General features: G+C 37.7%; 1 protein-coding gene across 7 annotated transcripts in view; it reads left to right on the top strand.

Moving 5' to 3' along the window:
• Positions 1–27,082, top strand: part of KCNIP4 (potassium voltage-gated channel interacting protein 4) — a 475,426-nt gene that overhangs the window by 306,357 nt on the left and 141,987 nt on the right. Inside the window, exon 1 of one of the 7 annotated variants that reach the window (XM_075420636.1) lies at positions 15,223–15,269. The exons of the other annotated variants lie outside the window; for them this stretch is intronic. The gene's annotated coding sequence lies outside the window, so the exon portion shown is untranslated. Of the gene's footprint in view, positions 1–15,222; positions 15,270–27,082 lie in introns of those variants that run through there. 7 annotated transcript variants of the gene reach the window in all.

Genomic DNA, 27,082 nt, shown 5'->3' with positions numbered 1-27,082 from the left:
CATCGTAGTAAGAATCGTCCAGATTAATGAAGGATGGACTTTTTGATGAAAACCTAGCAGAGCACAGCGATGATGGGACTGAATCTGTTTTTCAACGACTGGCACCCAGCAACTTCATCGAGATCAACGTCTCCAACCTGCAGACTGTGGGCATGGGCCGCACCAGATACATCAGCCGTGAGCTCCGGATGCAGTAAGTGACTGCCCATCACCAGACATCACCTCTCCTTCCACGGAAGACCATTATGACAGATGGAGCCCAAAGTCATGGATTAAAAGAACTCGACGGCCACTTTAGAGTGATGATCCATAGACTAAGGGAATGATATCTGGAGACAGGAGAAGTGGTGGGGATCAACTGGACAATGGGGGACCTGGGCACCACGTAGATGGTATGGAATAAAGGGTGGATAATGTCCTGGGTTCGGCCAGGACAAGGTTAATTTTCACCAGACTCCAGGAAGGGGCACAGACGGGTGGACTGACCCAATGCCAACCTGGCCAAACAGAGCCGGGTATTCCATACCATGTGCCGTCATGCTGGGTTCCGGTGGGGTGGGGGGCAGCGGCGTGGTGGGAACTCGCTCACGGCTTGGGAGGGCACAGCGGCGGTTCGGTCTGAGAGAGCGGCTCTGTTCTGCGGGTTTGTTCTGTGTAATCCCCTTTTCTGTATCGTTGTTGTTCCTGTTCCCTCAGTTTGCTGTTCTGTTAAACTGCTCTTATCCTGACCCACCAGTTTCTGCCTGTTTCTTTCCATTCTCCTCCGCACCGCGGCGGGGGGAGGGGCGGCCGCGTGGCGCTTCTGTTGCCAGCTGCAGTCGAAACCAGAACAATAAGTTTTGTTTCCCTTGTTTTCAGGGGATTATTTAGGTATTCTCAGTGACTGTACTGAGTCATTTCACTGTATATGTTAAAATTCCCCTCTCTTTCAGTCACGTGCTTATGTAAGCCCTCCGGTCTGAACTCAAGCTTAACTCTGCAGAACTCACCTTCCTTACTGAATCTACTGCTCAAACATCTCTAAAGTACATCCTCTAGATTCTTCAATGGAGTCTTTTTAAACATATAGTCAAAAATGTAAGACTTTTTTTATCATCAGATTTTTCTTATTTTATTAGAGATGAGAATCCGTTATCTATGTTGTGCTGCATTATATAAAGTGCATATAGTGACTTAAACATCACAGTAATTGCTTTTTTTGTTTGTGCTGCAAAGAGCTGGGATATCCAAGCTCTATGGATGAGGGCCCAGTCTGTCAGCTCATCATCTTAACTGTTCATATGCTAAACCAGTTGAGTTCAGTAACCTGCAGAAAACTACCTCAGCATGGAAAGGGGTTTTTTTTTTTTCTCCCCCCCCCCCCCCCCCCCCTCCTTCCACTTTGTATTGATGATTAAATAAGTTTACTGTGCAATCAGGCAAGTAGCAGAGCTAATAGCAGAGAGCAGCCAGGGTCACACAGTGAGAAGAGGGGGAGGAACGACATTACCCTTTTTGTGGCAGTGAACCACTTAATCAGCTCTTTTGTAATATAGACACTCTAATGGGTGTTTTGGATTTAGATGTCAAATTTGTCATAACTAAGCTAGGCAGTCTTAATACTATCCTATAGATCACTAATGTATTTTCATTGTGTCTTATTTTTGACTTGATGCATCTATTCCTGAGTATAAGGAGAGAGGCTTTTGTATTTTGAAAATTGCTTAACCCTTCAGAATACCTTTTTAAAAGACAATACCAAGGGAGAAGATCAGATTAGAAAGATGAAGTCACAAACCAAGTGGAGGCTGGCTGTTTTCCTACTGTTTTTCTCTGTAAGAAATTTGGAGGTAGTAAAGAGATAGTCTAAAAATATGCAAGTTTAGTGGGAAGCGCAAGGAAGTAGTTGAAAAGGTGAGACGGAGATTATAAATATTACCTAACTGCAAGCATTAGCTGTCTTTTCCACAAGTGGATGCTAGTTTTCTCAGGTAACTGAAATGTATCTTTTCTGCTGCTTGAAATCAGACTTGCAAGGATCTCTGAAATTGCTTTTTGAATTATTCTGTACTAGTGACATGAACAAAAAGGCTATTTATTTTAGGGATTTCAAAAAAAAACATGTTTCTTACTGCTTTCTGATTTAAGGATAGTATGAATAAAATCGTTGTCAGTTCCTGTTATATGATTCATAATGTGGCATTGTAAAAGTGCTTACATTATTAAGAGTTCCCACAAGGTGATCAATGAGATGCCATCTCATTTCAGTAGATTTAGCACAGGTAATACGTTTTTAAAGAGAAAATTTCAAAGAAAATAACTTACAGCAAATAAATCTAAAAAAAAAAATAAAATATAACCTCTCTAAATTGTCTCTTAGCAGTTCAGGATTTACCTAGATTATGCAATTTACTACTTCTTGTGCTACCTTTTATCAAGCTGTTTGAAAGGCATCTGTACTTTGAAAGTAACTCCTTTGGCCTTCTGATGTGCATTATTACTATATGCAGCAGTAAGATGAATAGATGAAATTTCTGTCGCTAATTCTCAAATTTCCAATTGAATATAATCTCTCAATATGATGCTCACTTATTTCTTGGGGCAGCCTGTTACGAGGTTAGTAAAGGAAATTTCACAACTTTTAGCGCTGAGTTTTTCGCTAACATTTACTATCCTTTTGTGGACCCATAATTAGTAGAAATGGGTGATTAAATATGTCTTTCAGTCCTGGCTTTAGCTTTGCTTTGATTTAGGAATAGAGGAAGTTTTATAAGGGTTAATGTCAGAGATTCCTCTCACTTTGAATTCAGTCTTTGTCAGTGGCCTTGACAGTGTTTAAGGAAAGTGTGAAGGAACATAAATTCGTAATACTGGCACTTCCCTAGTATTCCAGTCCCAAAGGATATGTATCTTGGGGACTTCTGAAGAAAGAAAGTAATCGCCTCTCTGCATTTAGTATGTCTGGAGGGATTTTTTTTCTTTCGTTCTTTGTCTTGTAACTTTTTAATCTGTACAACTGTCTCTTGGCAAGGAGTTCTACAATATAACTAACGTGTGAAGTACAACTTTCTGTTTGTTTTGAACTTTTTATGAGTTTAGCACACAAAGCTTCATAACTAGTTTCATGGGCTTCACTGCTCATCATACAAACCACCCATATTTTCAGTATGCATCTGAAATGTGTGTAGGAACACTTTAAAATTGTAGATATTTTACTTGACAAAGCTTAACATGAAACTTGTTGGCACTGTGGTTTTTTGTTTTGTCATTTTTTCATTGATTTTTATAATTTAAAAAGCTAAATATTGCTGTCAGTGAATCTTAAGTTTCCAATCTGACCTGTTTTCCAGTGGCAAGGATGTTCATTTGGAAAATGTCTAGAAGGACTACACTTCAAACTTGTGCTAATAAGTACTTTTTACCAAAACCTTCCCTCTGTAACCACCAAGATTGTAAGTCCACTGTTGATTTCTGTTGCAAACTCTACTAGAAATAGTTCTTGGCTCTGACAAGTATTGTAATTGCCATAATGAAATCTAAGTTTTAAGCATATATAACTTGTTTGAAGGATGTATGAACATTCTGTTAACAACACTGAAAACTAAGCTTGCTTGCTAGGGGGTTACAAGCTGCCAAAAACATAGCTTTAAAACTGTGCTTAGAAAGCTTTGTTCTGACAATTCTTTATCTTTTTTTAACAAACAGGATTTTAAGGAAAAGCTAACAGTTTCAAATACTGCCTTTTAGGTCTCCAAATGCTTTCCATAGCTTAGATGTTTTTAGATCAGAAAAAAATGAGTCTATTTTGAGTTCTGAGAAAATGTCGAGAGTGGTTTTTGTTTGTTTTCTTACAAAGTCATAAGCCTTACGGACTGTGCAAGCACACAATAGCTAAAACAACTGTATATACTGCAACTGTTCTTGAAAAATGAAGTAGTGTAGGAATTTATTTCCTATGTATTTGTCTAGGAATTTATTTCCTATGTATTTCTTATTTTACTGAATACTCTAAGTCCTGCTTTGAAGATTTTCCACGAAGTATCTTCAAGAGCTACTCTTTAGGAAGGAAGGCTCATCTTTTGTGTCATGACTGCATAATATTTCAGTGACTGGGTAGCAAGTCTGATGTGACCTCTGCTTTTATAATCCTTTCACTGTTTCCTACTTTTGTTTTCTACAAGTTTTTTAGTCTGCATATATTTCTCACCATGACTGAATTTTGCAGGGTTATGTGTGGAAATGTTAGAGGTAGGTGAGTTTTTGACCTAGACAACTGTGCTGCCAAAAGTCATTACCATGGAATCTTCTATGCTGGAGAGATTGTTTTTGTGCTGTTTCACTTGGGAAGTGAACTGTGACTGGGATCGCCTGCTCTAGCAGAACTGAAGCTCTGCAGCCGCTCTGCTGCGCGTGGATTAGCAGCACTTTGTCTGTGCTGTGCATCGCACAGCTGAGTGAGCGAAACCCATTTGGTAGGTGAAGTATAACATCTAAATTGTAAGCTCTTTGGACCAGAAATCACGCCCACCTCCCTCCTTGCTCTTCTTGCCTACACATACACATTTTTCCTCTAAATAGCCCCTGTAAACCTTTGAGTTACCTACTACTGCCACTACTGTTCCTGAGACCAAGGAATCCTCACTGCAAAAGTCTGAGAGCATGAACGTAAGGAAGTGGTGTCTTGCAACACTGTCTAATCACTGAAATACTGCTTTTACTAGTGATGGACAGTAGAAGTCAAGACCCCAGTGAAAATGGGATCCTTACCCAGAACAGCACATCCTATGTCAAACTTAAATGTGGATTATGTCCTGTGGCTATTTTCCTAGAATTTTTTTTTTGTTGTTTAAATTCTGTACAAAACCAAGGCAGCTCTCAGTAACCACTGCATGCATTTATTGCAACATTCAGGAAGCTACTGAGGAGCAATAATTAGTGCTGCTACCTGGTTAACACTGGATGTTACTTCAGATCTCCTGTAACTCATGTGTCAGGGCAGGGGTCCATCAAGGGCATCACCTAGTTCATTTAGGGCTTGTTTATTTGTTGTGGTTTGATGTTTTGTTTTGTTTTTTGTTATGGGAGAGAGTTTCTTCCATGTTACAACCAACTAGGGAAATATAGGTGCACAGTTTATGTTGCACCTCAAATACCCCTCTGAAACCTCACAACTGACATCTGAGAGTCATTAGTTGCCATCAAGGTTAAAAAAAGGATTACTGGTATCTGACATGTATTTCACAAGTTTATTTGTCACCCCAGGTGAGGTTCTTGTACATGCTTAGTATTGCAATGTACAAGGGGAAGCAAGAAGAGAATGCTGGCTCCTGAGGAGAAGGTTGAGGAGAAAGTGCTGAAGTGCTGGCTGGAATACCTATTTTTGGTGCTTTAAGACCAGCTAAATAGATTTCACTGCTTGCTCTGAAACCTCTCTTGAGCGAAAGAACCAGAAGGGCTATTTGGGTATTTTACCACTTAGGTCAGGATTACTGTTCTGGGTAGAATGCCATCTGGGATTTCAGATTAAAGGGATACAATGCTTCAATTTTCTGATACTAAATTAGTGTTATATAATTCATTTTTATGTCGACCCTAAGAATGACTTACGATATGTTAACTTGGGATGTAAAATAATAATTTGTTAATGCATAGATTTTTCAAGTAGTTCTCCTGTTGTGGCCTTTATTATTAATTTTTTATTAGTTTATAATAGTTTTTGTAGTAGCTTTGTTTAATATTGATATTTGATCACTCATTAATTTTCAGAAAATCAAAACCGATTTATTATTGCTCACTGCAAAATAGGTCAGTAACTTAAAAAAGTTAAAACCATAAATTCAAGAAAATTCTGATAAGACCTTACAGGCTTCATGCCCAGAGATTTTAACATGGAAAAAACCTAAAAAAACTCTCTTTAGCCTCTTTCCATATCTAAATAGCACATTTTAACTGACCCTAAGGATATAGTAACATCAGATATACTCCCAGTCATGAGTTCTGTAATGCTATATGTGAAAACCTTGGAATTGATAACTAATATTTCTCAATTATTTAAATAGTTGATCCTCATTAATCTAAAATATTAAAGGCTCCCTAAGTCTGCAATTTTAGTTTAAGTGCCTCTTTTCTGTTCCTGTGCAACTGTTTTATTGACTCATTTGAAGCATTCAGGAGATTAGCGGGGCATAATTTTTTTACGTCACAGAAATATCCTAGTTTAACCTTGTTCAGAGATTATTATATCTTCCTACCTCTACATAGCACAGACCATAAAATTTCCCTTGTAAGTCTTGCATGCTTTCTCTTCAGGCTTGTTGACCCTACTACAGTAAGAACTCCTCAAGGTAAAAGACTTCTCCTTGTCTTAATCTTTCTAAGCATACTGGTTGCTTCTTTCTCTCTCTTTTTTTTTTTTTTTCTTTTTCTTCTTTCCAGGTAAAAAAACAATCTTTCTGAAAATGTTTGAATACATAGCCATAACACTTTCTACTCTTCCTTGACTTTCCCATATTGTAGTTTCTATCAAATTTTAATATCTTCTCCCTGGTGATAAGTGTGATTAATCAAAACATATGTATGAGCATCTTATGAGTCACTGTCAAGCTCATGCAATATTGATGGTCATCTAAGCTTTTTGAAGTGATGCAATCAGAATAAGCCCTTAGAAATCGTGTAGTTTACAAGTATTTATTCAAGAGCTGTCTGAATCATGGTTTATATCAATGACACAAGGAATAAAATCAACTTGTTTGTCATAGTCCATTGTTCCTAATGTTGCAGTTGTTACACATTGATGTGTTTACTTATTGGAACTTGCTTCTGAGTGGGAAGCATCACCCTCCAACGTGTTTGTCCTTCTTCTTTGTCATCTGTTCTTATGTACTGTGCTAGGATGAACATCTGTGTTATGGGATCTCATAGACTGTGCATGTATGGTGAGCAAACTTGTGCAGCGTGATGATAAGGTGCCTCCAAATACAGTTTAACCTGGAAGCTGAAAAACACCATGGGGAAAAAAAAGGGGGGTGTGTGACACTATGCTTTAACTTTTAATAATGAAATTTTTTTTCTGATTCTTTTCCTAGTGTAAAGTGATAGTCTCTATTAAAAATAGATCTGTTTCTGCTTCCCAGTTTTGACAAACCACATGAAAACGTGTAAGGAAAATACATACTTTTTTTTTTTTCTTATTCCACAAAATTATAAGTATGTAGCCACATCAGATTTTGTTCACATGCTTGTTTGATTACAAAACAAGGGGAAAGGGAAGGAATAGGAAAGGAAAAGAATTAAAGAAGTCCAACCTGGATATGACTAGCCAGACTAGGTAAAAAATACAAACATAAAATCAAAATCAATACTATCAGGTTTTGAGAACAAATTTAGAATTCTTTGTATTTATTCTGGCTTTTCTTGTATGCTGTCTTGCTGTTTTGCTCTGTCGTGTATTTCTTCTGCTTTTGTTTCTATGTTTCTCTTTTAATACTCCCCTACAATACCGTGTTCTAGTCTCCATTCTCTTAATACAGCACTTCCCATTCCTGAAAGCTTCATCTGCTAATTAAGATAATCTTTCTCTGTCGAGGATGGGTGTGTTTAGCTGTGATCATACATGAAATATTTTTTTCTCCCCCTCTATTTTCCTGTGTCTTTTCCAGTGGCTATTTCCTTAGTCTCAGCTTTCATGATCTTACTGGAGTTCGCTTACAGGACTGTTTTCTTTCTCAGGGAAAAAGGTTCAACTTGTGCTTTCTGTGTGCTGTCACATACTGACAATCTAACTAGTTTCTTTGCCATCAGTCTGAAGAGTACCTACAGCACCCAAATTAGTTGGAGGAGCAGTAGATATTGCAGTGATGTTTGTTTGGCTAATTACTGTAAGACAATCATTTTTATATCACTGTCTTTAAAAAAAAAATCCATGAATATTTGATTTTTTTTTTTTTTGCCTTAACTAATGGTGTTTTGTTTGGTTTTCCCCATTATTGGGTAAAAGTGCATTGTAACTAAAGAATACAGCATAAATTTCAAAAGAGGAGCTGCTTTCCGGAATTATGTATGTTTTTCTCCCTAATCGTGTATCAGAAATTTCCATTCTGAAGATGCAGTTCTAAAGTTTTGTAGTTCTCACTTGCACCGTCTTGCTTAGAATATTATTTAATTCCACTGAGATTATTAGATCTGGATCAGATGAGGTTTTAAATGCTTCTCATATTAACAATGAAAAAAATAATAGCTTGATTTCCTAGGATTTACTTGCAACATAATCCAGTAGGTGCAATTCTGATCTTTTGATCAATTTGTTATCGATACTACGGTAGATATGGGTCTTGAGAATGGGTGTTTGTTGGAGGAGAGGTTGACGGACTTTTTTCAAGTAGGGAATATATTGATGGAGCAACTACATCAGGGAGAAAAATACCAAAGACAGAAAAACAGCTTAATGTCAAGATGGGCTTCAAAACTGGTGAAGACAGCAGCTGAAATGACAGCCTGGTAGATACAGCTTTAACTACGCAATAGACACCACCATTTTAATTAAGTGCAGACATTTTGGATAATGAGTCAACAAAAGAATGTAACTGTTAAGTTTTAGGTAGATCGCAAAGTGTATACGAATAAGTAATGTTTAAGCATTTTTCTTGTAGCTGTAGGTAAAATCTTAAATCTCTATTCTGAAATCTTGCCAACAGCTACTCTTCAGCTACGAACCAAGGTACACTGGTCATTGATACACAGAACCAGAGGCAAAGTCACTTTGGCTTTGGTCAAATCTTGGATCCCAGGCTTGATGTGAATCAAACAGACACCCAAATAATACCTTATGTGAAAAGCAAGATCTTTTCCTTCCTTTTGAAGACAGATCTCCTTGTTTTTTCAAATCGAGTGATGCTTATTTTACTTCTCTACTTTTTTTTTTCCACATGAGCATATCAGTGTTTTCCCCCAGTGTTAACACTTTAGAAGAACATCTGTAAATACCTACAGTGTTATTGTAGGTATGTATTTATGTATTTATTTAATGTCTTTATTTTGATCTTCCTCTGAAACCACTCACTTGCCCCACGTTGACAATGAGCGGTATGCTATGGCATTTTCTGTCATTCCTGTCAAAACTGTCCTGCAGTTCCTGTGCCTATTTGCCAGCAACCCACTAATTCTCCTGAATAACCCAGAGACCCTCCTCTTCTCTAGGAATTGCACAAAGGACTAGGCTTGTCTGGTGTGACAAAAATCCTGTGTAGCAGGGGAGCAGAGAGAAGTCCTCAAAGCATACTTGTTTAAGTTGCTTCATGCTGTTGGCTGCTGGAGTAGCAACTGAGAATGCAAATGATGGCAGTCATCTTCTGCTGCATCACCTTGTGTTCTCAGTCTCCTTCAGCTATGCTTGTGCCCATCAGAGGGGCAGTGGGACAGCAGAGACTGCCTGGTAGTGGTCTCAGACCCTTCCTGTGGGGTCGGGGTCCTGCTGTCCTGTGCTTACCATATCAATGGCTAACACCTGGTCCTTGTAGCTGAAGAACAGGAATGCTTAAACTCAATTTTTTGAAGTTGTAGCTGTTTAAGAAAAGAAATTGTCATCTGAAAGAGACAAAAAAGAAAAGTGGTGCCCAGGATATGCATGATGAATGCAGAATGAATTAAATATTTTCCCAAATGACTACAACTGAATGCAGATACTGGTATCTGTAGCTATAGTATCTGTATTAGCATCAGTCCAAGTGAAGGAAGATTACTTAGGAAAGTGTGAACCTTGCATTGAAGCCTTCCTACTTTTTTCCTTCACTTAGTGGACATTAAAGATGTTTGGGGATAGAACAGACTTTTTTTGTAGCTGCTCAGAACTTGGAGGAAAATGCCAAGAATATCTGTGAACTTCAGCAGGCCTTGATGAGCTGTTGTATATTTTTTTGACTTAAAGAAAGAAGGCAATAATCAACATGGTGGCAAAAATATTCAATTAATAATTCTAGCAAACCACCTAAAGGTTGCCTTACAAATATATATTAAAAATTAGAAGAAAAAGGAGACTAAGATCTGTACAGACATGGACCGATTAATAGCACAACAAAAATCAGGTTTCCTTTTTCTCAAAGTGCTACCTCTTATTTTTAAAAGACATTCTAATTATTAATCAGAATTGACTTGTTCTTTTTTGCCTTTCCCTTTATCAGAAATGAACACCGATATATCCATTCTACCTCTTGTTTATTATTCCATTTTTGGACTCTGAGACAAAACAGTCATACCTTTCTCCAGTGCTAGTTCTCGAATAACTGCTATTTAGTAATGTGAAAAAGTTTCCATTTGCCCTTCACAACTCGGTGAGCTGTAAACACTGAAGTAATTGAGCCACCCACATCCTGGTCTGCAGGTGATAAGAGTGATGTATTTTATTAGCATTTAATTAAATTGGAAATGTTATGCTAAACTGTGAAATTGCTGGCAAAAGTTGAATAACTGGATTAAACTACACCCTTGTTTAAAAGCAATAAATTAAAAGATTGTTGAGTAATCTGGAGAAAATATGTTCTTTAACTCTCTTGAAACAATTAACCTATGCTCCGTTGCTTTTAAAAAATTTAAAAAATTATCCTTCACAAAACATACTGAAATTTGAGGCTGTTGCAACATTAATTTCACACCTTCCCAGTTTAGGTTAATGACTTCTGACAGTGAACATTAAATGGATCTTATTCATTCTGTAGTAGCAGAGTGATAATCTACAGTTGCAACAATCACAAATGACTAAAATTAAATTTTATATTATTGCATTAAGATTCAGGGAGGGGTGTTAATAACTTCAGTTTATGGAAAAGTTGATTCTATTTCAGTTTAGGGAACACTGAATGATTTGGGTTATTCCCAGTTGTTTAATTGGATGCGTGCCTTAAGAAATCTTATTATGCAAAAGCCATTTGATATTACTTTGTTCAGAACAGAATATTTCCAGTTAAAATTTATAGGTAGCAATAGAAGATGCTGACTATTGCAGAGAATGCTACAGCCAACTGGAAAGAGAAAAAGTATTCTGGTAGGGAATGGGAGGCAGGAGGGTCCAACATCACATTTTTCATTTGAGGTATGTAACTATAAAAAGTGGAAAAAATACAAACTTCTTGGTTGAAAAATAATGAGGATTTAAAGACTGTGAGGGGATTTGGGTTTCTATTCAGAATTCTTTTTCTTTTCTAAGATTAGGAACAAACAACAACAACGAAGTGTTCACTTGTAAGCGGAGTAGCGGGGAAGCAAACAACTCCAGCTGCCTTCATTCAGCTGTTCCAAGTTGAAAGTCTGGACTCTGTCAGTTTCTGTAGATATTGTTTCCAAAATATTAAGTTAACCACTTGAGGATTTTTGTTCTTAATCAGGATGACACTCAACTGAATGTCATTTTAAATTAAAGTATTTTCTTTGGGGCTTTATCTTTTTGCTACAGCCCTTTCTTAAGTGAAACAAAAAAAAATAGCAAGTGTGTGCTTATTGCACAAAGCCAATGTTCTAATTCTAAACGTCTCTGAAAGTCAGGAAATTGCAACTTTGATTTAGTAATTGTGTATTTTCAGTTGTTTTAGGAAGTTCAGTCTTTGATTTCATATTGAGCTCTCTGGATAACTGGAGTGATTTTTTTGTTGTTGTTATTGTTGAAGTCCTCTGAATATTCATGGAATCACATGAGTTGTAACTTACGTTAATGAGGAATAATAGGTATTCTGCACATACAAATGAAGGCCTAGCAACAAAAAAAAAAATCTAAGTGCTTTGCGTTTTCTCATTCTAAACTTGAATCCCTTTTAAAGAAGCCTGATTGTTCAGACCTGAATGCTTAGCGCTTCTAAAAACCAGCTCCTTAATGCTGTCTATATCTGGAGAAGAAAAAATTTGTGGGACTCCAAATAACTTGGAGAAATGAAGTTTCAAGTCCCAATAGTGTGCAAATCAGTACTCTGTGGTAGAATTTGGGGGAGATGGGAAGTCTGGTTTTTTTCTAAGTGGAATTACTGCAATTATTGTGTGCTTTTGGATGCAAACCATGAGATTTCTGAATATGCTTAGAAGTAGCTCTAAAAATACCAGCATGCACTGTTGATATATCCAACGGTCACAGTTTTTAAACAAATACCAATATGTGAATGAAGCAGTATGAATGTTGGCAGAAATAAAGTTGATTTCTTATTGCAGCTTAGTCAAATGAAATAAGAAATATTTAATCTTCTCTAATTTCATATTCTCCTGCAAAAGATTTCAGTGAGCTTGCTAATGATAATAACTTTCCTCTTAGGTATTTTTCTTTGTGAAATTTTGAAATTGCGGCTACATGATGTGGTGTTTAGACAGTTGTCTAACTTAACTGAAACTGCAGGGGAAAAAAAAAAAAGATCAGCAGTAACTCTAATCCAGCAAAAGACCTGGGCACATACAGGTTAGTCTGTTCAAAACTCATCTCCTAAACTTAACTGATGTGTGGGCTCTGCATGTCATCTTTTTAGACAAGGAGATCCAATATATGTGGATAAGCGTGCAATTTTTTTTTCTTAAGAAAACTAACATGCAGAATGTTCATGGATCTCATTTTTTATATCCATAGTGCAACCCATTAGATGCTTTGGAGACTCTGCTGGAAAATGAGAGACAGTTCAAATTAAGACCTAGCATTCTTATGATTTCAGGCTATGGATAAATCTATACAAATAATATACTGCCTAGCTGTACTGTGTGTGCCACGAAGTCTCCTGCATCCCATGGATGCTGACAGCTCTGCATTTCCAGCCCTGATTTGAGAGAATTAAAAATTGTATAATCTAGCTCAGAGGAAAATTTTAAACTCAAGGGCTGCCGGCAAGGTGATAGGTCTGTGCAGCCCAGATTGCTAGACTCACAAGGCAAGAAAAAGAAAGAGCAGCAAAGACATGGTTCTAGTCCAGTGAACATGCCACTAAAATGGAGGGAAAGGTCCTGGGTATTTACTTATTCCAGATTACCTGTTTCTGAGGAATCCTCATGAATAAGACAGAATTGAAACTTGTTCATTTTCTAAAAAGTTAAAGCACAGAAGCAAGCATCCTAACCTGCTTTTCTCAGACCTTGTTAGAACAGGCCAGCTATGATACCAAAGAGCAATGATAGATATTCTGAGTCAAAACCTGTTGAGGACAAAGAAGAGATACTCATCAGTTTAACAGATTCTGGACTGAGTTTGGAATGAAGTAGCAATTAAGTCTCCAAACCCATTAATTCTGTTTTGATCAGTCTTTTTTCTCTTTTTTTTTTTAACTGGGTGGTTATTTGTTGTTTAATAACTAGACTTAGATCAATTAACTTCATGAGGATTGTTGAAAAGCCATTGGAGAGTAATAATTGTTAAGCTGTGTTGACTTACAATAATGAAGGCAGTGGCAAAGCAAAATATACATTTTGCTTTCTGAATAAATTTCTATAAAATTGTATTTGTCATACTTCTTTGAACAGTTGTTACAGCAACTGTTGCTAGCTATGCTAATAGTTACTACTTAGTTTAGTCCAGTAATCTGAAAATCTGTGTAAGTTCCTGCAAATACTATTTAGTTTAAGCGCTAAGTTCTTCGCTTATATTTTAATTACTACTGCAGTACTAAAAAAGCTCATCTCGCTCCACATTAGAAAAGGCCATAATTCTAAATACCACACGTATCCCTGATGTGGTGGTGGTGGTTGTTCACATCCTCTTAGGTGAATCAAGCTAGAACATATCATGAAGCAATGAGTAAGCATTTTGAAACAAAATTTGCATCTGAATATCAGAACCTCATATTTTGTTAAGTAGTTAGCTAACTCCTTTTCCTATAAGCTTATTCCAATTTTTGAAGTTGCTTTAAGACCCAAAAGGTAAAGTCTGTTAGTACTAAAGCTTTTGAAGGAATTATCATGGTTTATGAGTTAATAAAAAGTTTAGTGCAACCCAGTGCTAGTGCTAAAAAGGTTTCTATGTATTCAAATAGGCAGGAAACTCTGAAAATTACAAGATCCATTTTAACTACTTTGTGATAAAATTGGAAGTATTATCTTGGTTACGAACAACAAATCCTATGCGTCTAACAGTTTCTTGCTGTTAAATTTACTTGCTGTTACTAAAGCCGTTTTCTCAAAAGCCAGTAACGGGATGTGAGCAGAATAGAAGAGTGGTAGAAGACTTGAGAAGTGCATTGGATGAAGATTCATAGTACCTATGCAGTTATGATTGCTTGTGGAAAAAAAGGGAGAGGTTTTTGTTGAAGGGCATGCAACACGATGGGTAGCAAAGCCTGCTCAAATTTAGGGAAAGGATTCTAAGTTTTCTAGGATCATTTGAATAGGGTAGGGCATGTTGCAGGCTTTAGATCTTGTAGTCTTGGAGTAGGAGTAAAGGACTGGGGAAAAGCCTTGGGCAAATAGATGACATTCTGTCAGTATATGCCTCTTCAGCACTTTCAGTAAAAAGAGGGGTGGGCAGCTATTGCAGTCATGCTGGTTTTGGATTTCCAAAATCCAGATTTCAGCTCTAAGGAGTACAGTCTTGGACTGTACTGGTGTGTTCATGTGGAGTGACATTTAAGTTTATACTGCAGATGAAAAACCTAATCCTAAACTTCTCTGAGTGCACGGTCTTGAAACAGGTACTCCTCTATCCACCAATATTTCCTTTCAAGACGCTAGTTTTTAGTTTTTTCTTTTATAAGGACCTTGGTACTTCAATAAGCTGTTTTCCATAGGGAAGCCATATCTGTTGTTTAATCTGCTGCAACAGAAACAGTTAGAATCATAGAATGATTGGGGTTGGAAGGGACCTTAAAGATCATCTGATTCCAACCTTGCTGCCCTGGGCAGGGACACCTTCCACCAGACCAGGTTGCTCAGAGCTCCATCCAACCTGGCCTTCCACACTGCCAGGGAGGGGGCAGCCACAGCTTCTTTAGGCAACCTGTTCCAGTATTTCACCACCCTCATGGTGAAGAATTTCTTCCTAATATCTAATCTAAATCTGCCCTCTTTTAGTTTAGATCTGTCCCCCCTTGTCCTGTCACTACACACACTTGTGAAAAGTCCCTCTCCATCTTTCTTGTAGGTCCCCTTCAGGTACTGAAGGCTGCTATAAAGTCACCCCGGAGCCTTCTCTTCCCCAGGCTGAACAGCCCCAACTCCTTCAGCCTGTCCTCGTAGGAGAGGTGCTCCAGCCCTCTGATCATCTTCGTGGCCCTCCTCTGGACCTGCTCCAACACATCCATGTCCTTCCTATGCTGGGGGCCCCAGAGCTGGATGCAGTACTCCAGGTGGGGTCTCACAAGAGCGGAGCAAAGGGGCAGAATCACCTCTGTTCTCTGAATTATGATTTTTAAAATATGTACTGTTTATCCTATGTGGGTTCACAAGATAAAAAACTCGAAAAGAAGCAGGGTTTATACACTTTATCTAGAATAAGTGCTTAGCTTCAGTCTTGTGACTACATATGGAAGTGATATCCTAGATTATCTTTACCATAAATTCTATGTTGAAATTTTAGTGTCCATAAGTTATAAATTTCTCCCTGTGGGAATGTATTCTTCTCCTAACACCATCGTCATTCTTCACATGCCTTTTATTGACTGTAACAAGGCTCTTAGGAACACGTAATCAGACACAGTCAATAAGCTCTGCTTGAAGGTTTGCTATTATGCATTGGCAGAATGCTAGTTTATTTAGATAGACTTTATGTCTGAATGCCACTCATAGGCTGTATGTTTCTCTTGCCTGGAAAACATACAACTTGCATTGGACCAGATGGTAAGCTGGCAACCTGGTGCACCCGTATAGAGGACTTGAGAGCAGAAGTGGTTTCTCCTTTGCACAGCTCATTAATTTGCTGTTTTATGCAGGAGATTAAACTGCTGGGAGTAGGTGTTTTCTACAAAAAAAAAAGAGAGGCGGATGTGTCCAGTCATGCCTCGTAGCAAACTTCCTTGTGCTAAGAACAAGAAGGGAGTCAGAAGAGTTCAAATAGACTGGGCTGCATTTCATTCTCTGAACTGCTCTGAATAGGGTAACTGTGTGTTGTACCTTACTTCTAAACTGCTTGAAAAAAATTATTTGCCGGTGTCATTAGTAAGTGACAGAAACTGAAATGTATAAACCTACAAATACCAAACAAATGTAGTTATCCTCTGCTTTGGCTAACCGGCAGTTTTAAAATAGTAATATGCTTTAAATGTGGTTGGTTGCTTGCCCTACTGTTTTACTGCTGTAACATAAAACATCCAAGTAACAAAACCTCCAGTTCAAATATCTGTATTCCTAAAGACAAAATAAAGTTATTTCAATAAAATTTTAGACCTCAGTGCTGCAGAAAAATAAGAAGTTCTTTTAACACTGGCATCTTTTGTGGCTTGTCCTTTTATTTTTGCCAGTAACTGAGGTTTTTTCCATCAATGAAAAACTGTGTATTCCAGTTTTGATGTTATTCCAAAACATAGTTCAATAAGATCTGCTGAGGATTACAGAGGCTCCATCTGTTCTTGCCATGAATAGGAAATACTACAGATGATAGTGAGCAGATGTCATGCCTATTATAGTCATGCTCAAAAACTGAAATATTGGATCGAAAAGGCAGAAACATTTTAGTTCTATACAGACTTCTGTGTTTTCCAGACTGTCTCTACGAGTCCAACAATCAGTCATATCAAAACTATTTTACTTTTCTTCAACAGTCTCCAAAATGTGTTTTGGTTTGGGTTTTTTTTTTTCACCTTGAAATTAGCATTGTTCACAGCCCAGGACAGAAGTCAATTTTGCATCCAATCCAAAATGACAGATGAATACCGTGTGCAGTTTTGGGCCCCGCTCAAGGCAGACACTGAGCTGCTGGAACATTTTTGAGGTGGTTTGTGTATCTTGGATTGTTAATTTTTTTTACGTGCAGGAAGAATGAACACCAACTAGGCAACCTAAAAAATTTATATCTGTCAGTGTGGTGGGTTCTCTAAAAAAAGATCCTTCTTTTGTCTTGAGTAGAGGAGGGGTTTGAATGCAGATCTCTCCCTTTTAGCTGAATAGCTGAAGCTGCAACAGCAGAGACAGAAGAGAGATAAGATCTGCTCTAGTTTGGAAAATGTAGCACTACAGCATCTGTGAGAATGGGTTATTTTGCAAAAGTTGAAAAGGAGCAAGTGCCGGCACATGGAACATGACTGTTCCTCTCCCTGCTGTCCCGAGACAACTCCAGCGCCTGACACGTACCCCAGCATGGGGGCTTGTACGCGTTACTGCAGCTTCTCTTCCACTCCTGAGCCATGCAGGCCCTGTGCGTGCTCCTCTCGGAGGCTGAGCTGTTGTAGTAGCAAGCCTTAAGGCCAGTGGCTGAGATAGAGGATGAGGAAGGCTTTGAAGGACTGGTGTTCCTGCTGGATTTGTAAGCCTGGTGGACATAACTCCGTCCCCATTAGGTCTGGGGCTGTGGCTGTTGGGTAATTTGGCCTGTTCTTACAGGGATCGGAGCCTGTGACAGCTCGTTTTGGTTTATGACCCTCTGCTTGTCAGGTTAAAGGTTGAGAGATGAACTCGAAGTGGCAGAGGTCTAATGAACGTACTCGGACAACCAGGGAGATGGAGAACCTATCTTATGGGAGGAAGCTGAAAGAAGCTGACTCATTTAGCACAGCAAAGCAGAAAGCAGGAGTGCGATATGATCAAGAAGCAGGAAAAAATTGTATCTAAGGTAAATTATTAAGTTGGCAGAAGTAATAGGTTAAACTGTCTGTAAGTCAGCTTATGCAAAAATTGATGAAGCTCCAGCATGATTTTCTGATAGGAGCAGGAAGGGTGGGGAGGAAAATCCAGAAGAGTTTCATCTATTCATTGAAAGGATTTTTGAGTGTGTGGTGATAATGAAGAATGCTTGCTTTTAGTGCCGTATGTCCGTGAAAGTTAGTCAATATTTTTGTAAATAGCTTTGAATCTTTTGATGCTGGGGGATTTAACAGTATAAAAGTGGTGTTTAGCTCCCTGAGTAGTCCTCCCTGATGGAGAACCCAGGACTCCCGTTCTGATGATCTCTTCGTTTTTGTTTGAACATCACTTCCCTCTTAGAAGAAATGCTTTGCCGAATACTTTGAAACTTTCCGTTTAATTTTATAACTCACCTACTTTAGGCATGCTCCTCTCTCTTTTTCTGGTTTTCTGAAGTGAAGAGGATATAGATCACTACTGAATGATTTTATTTTAGATAAAGTTTTTTTAGTGTTTGTCTGCCTGTGGACAAATGTGATAATAGTGGAATTTAAAAAAGCCTCCTGGATCAAACAACTCATTTCTTTATACATGTCATACTGTTAATTTGGAAAAAAAGTCAGTCTAACAATGATGAAAAGAAGTAGTTGCACCACAGGAAGAGTTGGCAGCCATTATTCTAATGATCCCACATGCTACTTCCTTGAGGCCATGGGAGAGAGTTTAAATAATGTAATGATGATCTGTGGGACAAAAATCTGTAGCTAGATTGTATTCAGTACCCTCACTGCTGCTCAGCAGCCCACATTCTGTAGTGTGATGCTACCCAGGCTGCTATTATGGCTCTGTAAACTTGGTGTCTCTGAACACTGATGTAATAAATCAGTGACGCTTGAACAGTGAGATTCAATCTAACTTTTAATTTTAATAAACTTCACACTCAGTATGATGATTTAATTCATATTGACTGTCTTAAAAAAAATAATCTAAAGTTCAGGACAAATTTGTTTGCAAAAAAATGAGTAGTTTGATTGTTTGCCAACCTTAAGTTCAATTTTATGTTAGACTAGCTAGTAACGGATTTCAGTCTGTAGGCATGTCCATTGAGACTGTTGTCTGTGTACCTGAAGATGAGATGATCTCTTCATTTTTGCCTATATTTTCTCATGTATAAAATAGAAAAAGGAAGCACAATTAGCTGTCTTTTTTAGTGTTATTTTATTTTAGTGTTATTATTTAGAAATTAGGGAAATCTGAGAAGAAGGAAGTGTTATTCATTTAACTCATTTGTAAAATAGCGATCCTTCACCTTAATCGTTCTAAATCTATCCTTAGAGTGAACTGTGGTGGCCAGGAAAGTCAAAACTTTGGCAGCTACAGAGGGACTGAGATGACTTTTTTTGATCTAGCCCTTTTTTTCAAGGAGTCTGGATCTTAGAGGAGATAGTAGTAATTTGTTGTGCCACTTCACAAGATCCAGTCATAGAAGTCAGTGATTTTTCCACAGCGTATTTCCTGCAGTGTTACTTCGGTAGAGAAATTTGTCAGTAGTTCGTCACTTGGTGCTTTAACCAGTGTTCACTGAGACTTTTCACAAAACAACACAAACAAATCCCCTCCATTCCAAACTTGACATGTGAAGTGCTTTTTGTTTGGTGGTGCTTTTTTTTTTTTTTTTTGAAGGTTCTTTTTATACGCAAGATCTAACTTCATAAAAAGTGTACTTTACAATGTTTGATCATGAACTCCTTCCAGTTTTACACCTAAATAAAGAACACACAATTTTAGATGTATGTATCAGCTTGTAAATACCAAGGAGCTTGGAGTCTAATTCTAGAGACTTCTAAATAATCTGTTCCTGACCCAAGAAAACACTTAAGCGGAACTTCAGAATTAGCTAAAATAAATTGATAAAGAAGTTGGAGACTCTTTGATTGTTGAAAAGTGAATATTGTACTTTAATTCATTTTTTCAGTGTTCTGTAGGGTTTGAGTCAGTTGGGACTGATTTTTCCTGAATAATGTATTTCTTACTATTTATCTACTGTACAGTTAATTCAACATGAGATAAATTACAAAGCTGCAGCATCAGCTACACTCTTTTTCTAAGCTTGTAAATGGTAAAAGTTTCCTGGCATTAAGGGAAAGATCACTTTTTTGTGGTAGAGCTAGGAACAGGATTTTACAAGTAATGAATGAATGTTATAGGTGATATTCTGTGGATCTGAACGGAAGTGCACTGGAGTACATTCTGAAACAGTGATTGCGAAGTATTACTACTATTATGTCCTTTGGATTATCTTTTGAGTAAGAAAATGTCTATTTTTAGTGACAATATAAGACAAGCAAGCGAGGAGTGCAGTTACTTGATACTGCTATTTAAAAACCCTTCAGCCTGTGCAAGATGAGAATTTTTATGTAAGTGCATTTGTCCTATGACTTCTACAATTTTTTTCTTAGCTCAAAATTTGGATCAATTGCATTAAGATTTTGTAGTGTTTAAATATAAAATGTTTTTGGTTTTGTTTCTTTTTTTAGTCTTAATTGCATCTTGCATCATGTATCTTGCAGACTTAAGGGAAAAAAGCCACTTAAATAGAGTGCGAGTGTCCCATTGTATGAGTAATGCTCACATGTAAGTGGCCTTTTGGAATCTATAGATCAGATCCTTTTATGGTGTTATTTATAGCTTCAAAAGCTATGACCAGCCGAGCCACTTAAAAAAGCAAATAATGCTTTTGAATTTGAGTCTGTACCCCATGCTTGTCTCTGTTTTGCTGTGTATTCACCAGAAAAGTTAAGAATGAGGAAAAGACAAAGCCATAATCTTCTCTTGGATATCACAGTGACAATCAATGAATCTCCATATATCAATAAACGACTTAATTTGTTCAGTTCATCGGTTTTATGGAGTCTGTGTCCATTTTTTTTTAGTCATGTGACATTAGGAATGCACTAAGAATTCAAAGAGCAGAACAACACATCTAAGATGTTTGGAGTGGTTTTTTTTTTTTGTTTTTCCTAGTCTTGGCAGAAACCCTTGTACAGCCTAAAAGTTGACTTGGTTATTTCTCTGAAGGCACATGTTTTTGGAGGAACCTAATACAAAGTAAATAACCATGCACTGCACTCTTACTTTTTGCTTAGCAATAGAAAAATCAAGTACTTCTATATCACTGGTTAGAAGTGTGCATACACACTCATGCAGCCTGCAATTAATAGATAAGCAATATAGTGTTAAGCAGGCTATATAAAAATAATGTGGAAGTTTGTAGGAAAAAAATAGAATGTGGAACAGGAAGCTACCAGTCCAAGACTATCTGTCCTCCAGATACTGTTCTGGAGATGCTGAGAATTGTCAATAAACTGAAAGCAAGAGCAGAAAAAAATGCTATTGGGTTAGCAGATTCTTGTGTTAAAAATTGGTAGGCATGGAGTATTTCAGTACTTTTGAGTGCAGAGAAGGGAATAAGATTGAAAAAAAAACTGTAGAAGAAACACTCTTTTTTAATTTCATTTTTTATCACACTAGAGAGGCAACAAGAAAGAGTTTATGAGGTACCAACAGAATCTTTGAAGGCAGTAAATAGGAGAGCTTCCATTCTTCCTTTTTTCCCCACTGAATGGCAAACACTGTTCAAAACAACTTAGAAAATAAAATTACATTTAAGTAATGTCTTTAACAAGTGAAAATATGTACTTTCCTGTAGCTGTTTTCATTTTCTAACACTGATTTAATTACTTTTTATCAACTTTTTTACCAACAATTACCAGCTGCTTTCTGGAATAAAAATTATCCTGCATGCCCGTCTTGAGCTTCTGCAAGTACTTTAAATACAAATAAACATTTGGTGCTGCTACTCTGTTTTAATCCTGTAATCTAGATGATCTCTAAAGATCATTGTAAGACATGTCAATAAGACAGCTGTAAGAAAAACAGAACAGTGATTGTGATTTTCTTTGAAAATCAGAAGTTCTCTTCAACAAAATGTGTATGTTGGACTACGACCTATCCCCTTTTGTAGACTGCTGAAATGGAGATTTAAAACTTCACTTCAGAAGACCACACTTTGTACTGAAGTATTCTGTCAAATTATTCACATAGACCCTTGATCCTGTAGCTCTTTAGTTCAGGCAGTGGTACATCTCTGTTGTATGCTCCAAGCTGCGCTTAAAGATCGAGCAGTGCAGCCAGACATAGGATTCAGCCTGCAGCTCTGTAGTTGTGTTCTCTTTTGTCTATGGTGAAAGCCATCTGAAAGTGTGCATGTGCTTGAAGTCTTATATCAAGGAAATTATAGTTTGGTTTAGAGGACAAAAAAAAATAAAAGGCCTGTTTGTATGACTAGGCTTAGTGGATAGTGAGTCGTACTCTACTGGGAAACTGATAATAAGTGGAATACCACAAAGATCTAGCTTGAGACCTGTCCTGTTTCACAGCTTTATCAATAACACAGAAAGAACAATGAAGCATGCTGTCAACAGATTAGCAGGTGATGCCACGACTGGGTAAGCCACTAGTCAGAGGGACCTGGACAGATTAGAGGAATGGGCGGCAGAAATCTCATGAAAGGAACAAGGACAAATGCCAAATCCTGCACCTGGGAAGGAGTGAGCACTGGGGAGCAGCTCTGCTGGAAAGCGTTGGGAGGTCTTGGTAGGTAGCAAGCTGAACATGCTGCCTGCCATGTTGCTGTCTCAAGCAAGCCTGGGCTAGGAGCATCCCAGGCTGTATTGACAGGAAGGCTCACAGCCAGTAGATGGAGGAAAGTGATTATTACCCTAATTAGACTCATCTAGACTGCTGCATCCAGTTTTGGGACCTCTAATAAGGTACTGATAAACAGAAGCGAGTTCAGTGGAGGCCCTTAAGCTGGTGAGGGGCTGGAGCATGTGCCCACTGAGGAGAGACTCAGGGAGCTGAGCTGCTTCAGGCTGGAGAAGAGACAGCTTCAGGGGCACCTAACAGAAGCACGTCGGCACCTAAAAGAAGGTCATGGAGAAGACAGCCAACACCTTCATAGGTCCCATGGCAGAAGGACAAGAGATAATAGTCACAAATTGAAAAAAGAGAGGTTCTGACCTTTTACAAAGACAACTGAGTAGTGGGACTGGCTGCCCAGCGAGGTGCAGTCTCCGTCCTGGGAAGTTTTCACAATGCAAGTGGGTCAGTCCCTGAGCACCATGGCCTAATCTTGTAGCTGGCCTAGCTTTGAGCAGGAGGTTGGACTAGATGCTTCTTGAGGTCCCTTCCAACCTTGATTATCCTGTGATTTTTATCAGAAGGATCAAATGCAACTTCTGAGAATGTTTTGTTTCTTAATATTTACACACTTTAACATGTAAATTTCTGATAGAATCTAGACTGACTTTGCTAGTACAAAGCAGGAACACGTATATCCCAAATCTTCACAAAAGCCAACATCATTCTTACTGTATGATTTCCTAAAAATTAATTTTTAAAGTTCTGTTTAATTACATTTATGCTGTAAATGTGGGAGAAGATTCTGCTTTTGACTGGGTAAAATTAATTCCATCATTAATTCTCTTCTATTATTTTAGAAGATAATTTTAGATGTGGCTGTAGGAAAGTAACAAAACATTTCCGCTTTCCTGAAGTTTCATCTAACGCTTGCACCAGTTTGGCAGTTAATTTACAAATAGCTGCTTTTTGATCTTCTAAGATCAACAGCACTGCAAACTGCCATTAATTATGTAGTAGAAGGTGAAATGCAACAATTTCCACTACCTCTTGCTGCTATCTGTGCTCTCTCTGCTAGGAGAAAGCAGATGTTTCTTCAGCTAGATCAGAGTAATTCTTAAGAGCCCCACTGTCTTCATACCACCCACAGCACTGAGAGATCTTTCTTAGCCAAAAGCCTAGCGTGGAAAGAGACAGCGTAGAAATCAGATTCAATACCCCCTTCCTTCTCTTAGGCAGCATAGTAGATACTTCGAAGCAAGTGAATATGTATTCCTGCAGCCTGAGTGTATGCAGTGGTTAACGTGCTTTAGTTTGATTCCAAGTGTGAGTTGAAGAGCTGTGTATGAGTGCAGGAATAGGCAGAAGCAGCTCCATCTGATTAGGAGAGCAGAGAGTGGGCTGTGAGTGGCGAAGAATACCAGTGAACTGAAGAGAGGAAAGGATTTTCTTATCTGGTAGCCATTGAGATGGATTGGGCGTGAAGTGGTTTGGGTTTTCCTTGGGGAATTTGTTTTGTTCGAAGTGTGCTAGTATCTTCTGGGGCAGTTAATAACCCTGACTGTGCAAGTGTAAATTTTGCTGTGGCCTAAAATCACATTACAAAGAGACTTGATGTACAGTTAATGCTCCTATGTCTCACCTCTGTACCATAACAGCAAGAAACTCTATGTGTGCTTTTAAGCCTCCCTTTTTTCCTGCTAATTTTTAGGGCGTTTATCCCCATATCTCATTCCTTACAGAAAAAAAAGGTTCACTTAACTGCTTCATGATTGTAAGAAGTATTGCCTTTGCACTAAGTTTTTCAGTCTTTGTCATTCTGTGATTTTGCTGACATGAGCCCATTGACTTGCCAGAGAGCAAGGTGACTTCCCAGCTCTATCCTAAGATACAATTACTCATTCCTTAATGTAACAAAAGGAAAAATGAGCATGTATGAATTGCACATTCTTAGACTAAAATTGGCTGATTCTTCTGCTGCTCCATAGTATCAGTAGGTTTCCACTTGGACATGTCTGATGATTTCATTGGGTCATTAAGTCACAGTTTTAAATTTTTCCAGGGAGATTTGTGACTTGAATGAAAAACTAAAGAAAAAGTTTATCTCAACAAGGTGTGCATCAGAGGAGGAATTGCACCCACTCTAGTTTCTACTTCTGGGCCTTAATTGTGTTTCCTAACCTCTTCCTTCCTTGCATGCTGCTTTTAAGAAAAATATCCGTTTTTTTCTCAAGTAAAACTCTTCACTTTGTATATGAATTGTCAAGGGCCTTTCTTTTTCTCAGCATCTTTGCTGGGTTTTTACTGAGAGGCACAGTTGGATGTATGATTTCAGCTCCCCATTAGCGTATTAGATGCAATTTGGTGGTATGTAACCCCTCATTAACTGAACTAGTTAACATAGAAATAGCTACAGAAAGGACTGAAGCAAAAGAAATCTGAGTAACCTCAGAGCAGAGCAATTCAAAAGCATATTTAAATTCTTGTTAGCAGGTGAGAAGCTTCTTGTAAAGTTTTATCTTTTTTAAGACATCACTGCAGACCCGCTTTAAGCAGTGAGCAGTTCTGTCACCTGCTGAAATCAACATGCTGTGTTCCATTTTTGATTTAATTGCAGAGAATTAGCATTCTTTTCTCCGTATACCATTAAAAGTATAAATGGCTGTTGTCTGCTTCACAGAGGCAAATTGGACTACCTTTCAGGCTTGGGAATGTGGGCCCTTGAATCCCCAGTGACCAGGTTCAAAAGAGCGTCTAAAATGTACTATTACATCACAGATAAATAACCTCATGCTTCCTGACAAGCAAAATTATTCAGGACTGAAGACACTGATCTGGGTGAAAGTGGATTTTGAGGGTTTTTACTTTTTCCTACTACATTAAAACTATGCAAAAACAGCAGTTGTAGTAGGCTTGATTCAATACGTGTGTGAAGAATGCATCAAGTTAGAGTTTAGTGGTGAGTTTGGATTGGCTTATTCAAAAGATAACAAATTTGCACTCAATGTTGCAGATGACCATCCGGAATCTGAAACTTTAAAATAAACCATTTTCTATGCAAAATGCTACTGTGATTAGTTTTTAGTCCAGTAATTGCCAGTTGATATCAGTGAGATTATAGCATTATTAATTTCTCTTATAATCTTTTGTAAATGGTGGATGTTGAAGGACTTTCTTCAAATTCTATGTTTGTGGGGACACTGGTAAAGCAATGTCAAAATAGCATTTTAATGCCAAACCAGAAATGTGTTTTATTAAGTTAGATAACAGTCCTTTGAAAAGTATTTATAGAATGCAATTTCTTTATTCTCATTAGCTTCTCAAGAGATTTTTTTGCTCAGTATTATATAATCTAGGGTATATGGCTTTTCTTATAAGAACAGGAACAGTGTATCATCATTAATTCTCTTCAGTTTTTCTTTTGGCTGTAATAGACTTATTTAGCGATGGTTTTAACATACAAACTCTGACAATGCACATGTGTTTGTTTCCCCACTTGTGGGTGGGGGTTTTTGTGTGTTTTTAAGGCACTGTCCCTGTCATGTTAGCTGTACAGTACTTCTAGGTATTACTCTCTGTTATGTTTTATGGGTAATTTACATGATTCTGTAAATGAACAGTATCAAAATTCTGAAAATCTGCAACACCAGTTTTTCAAGATTTTTTGGAAACACTTTCTTTTTACCCACAAAGGTTTACAAAAAAATCTTTGCTAACATTGTGGTATGATATAACAGAGCAGTGATTATCTGTGGAAGGCTGTAATAATAAGAAATCACATTTCAGTCTCCTTGAGAATCTTTTCTCAAATATATCCCCAAAACTGCATTGGACACCTTCCCCTTTATGAAGTTTAGTCAAAACCACTTTCTCATTTCAATAAATGCTCGATGGAAAAAGAATATGCATTTCTTGAGTTCTTTTTAAATTATTTTGGTGAATACTGCCTCACAGTTTGGTTTTTTTTGAGGAAAAAGGCAACAGTGATAGTCAATAGTTTTATTAAGATCTGTTAAGAGTGAGTCCGAGTCCAGATTAGGTATAATAGGTAAATTCAAAATATTTTAAAAGATTAACTGAAAAAATCTCTCATCAGTTCCCAGCTGCCTACTTCCTTGGCAGTATAAATACTACATCCACCCTAGCTTGCATGTAACGTGTTGGTACAAGTTTTGTTACGTCGGGTGAAGGAGAACAGATGAGGAACTGGGATGTTCTGCTCAGTCTGTGATTTGTGGCACTGTCTCGGGTGAGTCTCTTCACAATGTCTTATCTGAGCCTTTGTAATTGGCATATACTGATTATGCTGCACTAGTAAATGAACACAGACAAATTAGAAGATATATGGCCCATTAGATACTCTGCACTGAATGGTGGCGTATAGCTATGTAATCTGTGATAAATATAAACTGACTGATTTCAGAGTAGTTATATATCTGCATATTAGACTGCTCACTAACTTGAGTCATCCTCCCCTTAGCTTGATGTATGTAAGGTTTAAAAAGTCTTTAAATACATGACATTATTCAGTGTTATATTAGTGCATTTGTTAATGTAATGAACAAATGAAATTTTAGCAAATTTTGGTTCAGTGCTGCTTTTCACGCTCTGATAGCTGGTTTAGAATACGTCATAGAGGCTTGAACAAGAGAAGTAATGAAAAAACAGATTTGGGTTGATTCTT

This window comes from Opisthocomus hoazin, chromosome 5 (genome assembly GCF_030867145.1).
Source record: "Opisthocomus hoazin isolate bOpiHoa1 chromosome 5, bOpiHoa1.hap1, whole genome shotgun sequence".
Lineage (NCBI taxonomy): Eukaryota > Metazoa > Chordata > Aves > Opisthocomiformes > Opisthocomidae > Opisthocomus > Opisthocomus hoazin.
Note: the sequence above shows the minus strand (reverse complement) of the source record. Positions and strands in the feature narration are given on the sequence as shown.